This window comes from Oxyura jamaicensis, chromosome 5 (genome assembly GCF_011077185.1).
Source record: "Oxyura jamaicensis isolate SHBP4307 breed ruddy duck chromosome 5, BPBGC_Ojam_1.0, whole genome shotgun sequence".
Lineage (NCBI taxonomy): Eukaryota > Metazoa > Chordata > Aves > Anseriformes > Anatidae > Oxyura > Oxyura jamaicensis.
Genome location: NC_048897.1, coordinates 35,345,092 through 35,349,197, shown reverse-complemented (window position 1 = coordinate 35,349,197; position 4,106 = coordinate 35,345,092).

Sequence of the window (4,106 nt, the reverse complement as noted above, 5' to 3'; positions counted from 1 at the left end):
TTGAACAAGGGTGCTTCCTTATACTAATTCTCTCTATTGTAATATTTCATATTTATATTGAATATGTTTTTTTTTATTCTATCAACACATTCTGAAATATAATTTCTGTTTGTAAGGTACTTTGACATCTTAGAGCAAATTTTAAAATGATATTTTAATAAGCAATTCATGAGCTAAGTGATTTCACAGAGAAAAGAATCATTTTCATGTGTTGGACATGGAAAGTTCTGTTACAAATTTTCAAACTTTTACTACATGTATGTGAATGTGGCCTGTTCTGAAAACTACACTTCTTGTTAAGTGATTAGCTAAATACTTATCTCTGTGCACTAAAAATCAGCATTTATGACCCTGTCACATTTTTAGGAGTCTTGCACAGTCAGAACAGAAAACAGATTGTATCCACGATTGAGTAATGAGACTTTGTGAGCAAGGTGGATAGAAAAAGTTTTAAAAGGAGAACAAACACATGTATTTATCTTATTCATCTTTATTCTGTTTGACTTCTTAAACGTATTCTACTTCTTGAATCTTGTGAATATCTTTGAAAAAAATAAAAAAGACAATTGGGTAACAGCTACAGCTGAAGTAAACCATCATTAGGCATATAATGCTGCTCTCTGTGCATCCAGCTTGAAAATATTGTTGTGTCTGCACTTCAGCATTTTAGTGTGATGTCTAATGATGTTTTTTCCCAGTTTCAGTGCTTCTAAAATTTTGTTGAAAGCTGAAATCTTTCTTTTGCTTGAACTGCTAATTAGTTTTGTGTATATGGGATTTATGAAGAACCGTGTGTTTAAATCATAAACCTCAGATTAAATCTGCTTGGAAGTGCTCTGAATAAAAATAAATAAATAAATAAAATCAGAATCCTAACAAATACAAGTTTTGAGACTTACTTCCATAAAGATTTTATGGACAAAATTGATCTTAAATGTTTTACCCAACAGGTGTTGATTTTCCCAGTTCTCTTGTTTTAATTGTACTTCCTTTAATTCAGTCCTTTATCCAACCTTCAATAGAGACATAGTTCTGGCCAAGATATAATGAAAACAACACACAATGCCAGGGCTCCCCATCTCCCTGGCTGTTTTGCTGACAGAGGAAGGTTTGTACAAATTCTGTACATCTTCTGTCACCTGATATTCAAGATCATTGCCTAAACGAGAGAAAAAAATAGCCATATAATGATAAAGCTTATATTTTCATCTTCCTTAGATTGTGTAGACATTGTCTTATTAGGAAGTCAGTCTGTCAGGAAAAAGAAAGTCTATGTAAAGAAATTTTTATTGGTTCTGTGTTATGTTATGGTACTTTTATTAGATGGTGACATTCCTGAGACAGCACCTGCTGTGTGCAATAGGGCTTTTAGCCAGAAAATAAATAAAAAAGAAATGCGTAGCTTAAGTCTGAGTGGCAATGGGTTTCCATTACAGTAACAAATACACACATGCCTGAACAGTTGGAAAGTTGAAGTGAATCACAGTTGTAAGTATTGGGGATAAGTATATGTATAAATGGCATTGTCATCACTATAGCTTTCAGAGCAAAAAAGATATAACATGTCTCTTCTACATCTGTTCTCCTTTCCCCTACAAGTGTGACTATTGAATGACATTTTCTACCCAATGTGGATGAAAGCAGAGAACTTTTTCCTTTTTTCATCTGTGGATTTGTTAGCTCTCTCTGGCCCATTCTACTGCCAAAGCAACAGAATCTGTAATGAGAAAATAATAATAATAATAATAAGATAACATAAAATTCTATTTACCCTTATATCCCTATAAATCTGGAGTAGCTCTAGATTTACTGCTATATGAATGTGGCTGAAGGTAGAGTTATATCTAGAAATATTTGTGGGTTTCCAGGGCTGCTCAAAGAATAACTATTCTCCATGTATTAACATTCTCTACCTAAAGCCAAAGGAGCCCAACAAATCCAAAGCAAAATGTATTTTTCAGGCATGATATAACTGATCATTTCTAATTTGTGGGTTCTGCATTTCAGTTCTTTTTCAGAAGAGGGTTATTTTGGCCTTTGAGACAACAGTCTGTTAAAGTTCAAGGGTGTTGATTTTATAGAATTAGACCAGATGACCATAACCTGCTGTGAAGCAAGTGCAAGTAATTGCTCAGTGCAAGTAATTGCTCAGGATTTTAATGGAAGATGGGTAAGGCACAAATCAATTGTTCTCCAGATGACCATAACTTGCTGTGAGACAAGTGCAAGTAATTGCTTGGTGATTTAATGGGAGATGGGTAAGGCACAAATCAATTGTTCTCTATGTGATAGTCACAATCCTCTGCTAGGACTAAAGCAAACATTTCATAGGTTGAGTAATGGTACCTAATGTAAGCTTATTGTTATCATTATTGCTATTGTCTTGTTTAGCATCTGTCTCAATGTTTTGGACATTTCCTAAATATTCAAGACAATTGCCATACTGGGAAACCTCATCATGATTGGAACACATTGAGAGATCCTTGGCTATGTTTAGAAGGTATGGTTAAATATTCCCTCATGGGAGGTCTTATGAGGTTGGAGACAGAGTGAATGCATAAGTTTCTGTAATGCTTATGGGAAAAAAAAAAAAAAAAAAAAAAAAAAAATCTTATGCAACTGAATGGCATGAAATTGCAACTAGTTTTGTAACTACTAGAAAAATATGTTTCCCTGGGTCTTGGTTCCAAACTGTGGGTAGTGTGGCAGCATAGGAGTATGTAAAGGAAATGATAATGAAGTGTTTTCTAATGTGTTCTCTTTTGAGCCTTGCTAGAGTGAAGGTATAATAATGTGAGAGCAAAAGAGAGCTTTTAACAACTTGAAATTGGACACACAGTTTTCTGTTGATATCCTTCATTTACACACAGTCTTGCACCTGTCTCCCCTCATAAAATTCTTTACGTATTCTATTTTGCATATCCTGTTCCATCATTTGGTTATGGGGTTTGAAAAGAGGATGAAAGTAAGTGGAAGTACAATTCTCCAAATATTTGGCATATTATTTAAGCATCAGTCCAAGCAGATCGTTTCTGAAACAAGATTAGAAATAGAGAGTCTTAAACACTTTGTTCCCACCCATTAGTGGTACCTGCTCTACTTGAAGAATAATGGATGTCATTTTCTTTTTATCTCCATTTCCCTCCTAGACTGAGCTGTTCTTCCTGACCCCTCAACACTGAGGTATTTACATTGCTACAGGTCACATAACCTGAATCCCTTATCTTCAATCAGCCTTTCTACCTGTGTTGTAAATGAGAGACAACATGTTCACTAACTGAGCAAAAGGAACTATATCACCAAGTACTTCATAAACATGTGCTTCTTTAGAAGCAATATGTTTGTTCTCTATAGACACGTATTTCTATTGGACATATTCCCTGTCTTTATCCTATTTATTGCACCAAATTGTTAACACAACAAGCAATGCAAATTTTTATGGGGATTCAAATACAATTCATGCTTAGAAATACTGCATTAATCGTTTTCTTTCCATTTTGCATATTGTATTTTTTTTTGGTCTTTAAAACAGATTCAGCCTGGCAACATTAAGCAGAGATATTATAGCTCTAATGGTATCATTATGCAAGTCATTTAAAGAGTTCTGATGGCTTAATTGTCAATTAAAAAAAAAATAAAAAAAAAATAGAAAGGTTGTAAAGGTCATAGAAGCAATGGCTGCTATGACTTTTAGGTTCAGAACAGTCAACACAATTCTACTTAGAATTGTAAGCACATAATGGTTGTCAATCCTTCACTAAGGAAAATATGAAAACATGGTATTTAGACATCACTTAAGTAAATTTAATAAAGGTTAATTTCTACATCTTTCCCATAAGGCGCACTGGGACAGAAAAAATAAAAAAAATAAAAAAAAAAAAAAAGAGTAAAAGATTCCCCAGAAGAAGCATAAGGAAAGCTTGTCAGTTTGTCATCATCATAATAATATATAAATGTAAAATCACCTATGAATCAATTCTTCTGCAGCAGTGTTCAAAGTAGATCAAGCCTCATTCAAGGACTCGAGGGCTCTGAAATTTCTGAAACTTTGAAGTCCCTTTGAAGGTAAGACTTTACTCCTCCTTCAAGGAACAAAAGTTTAAAAT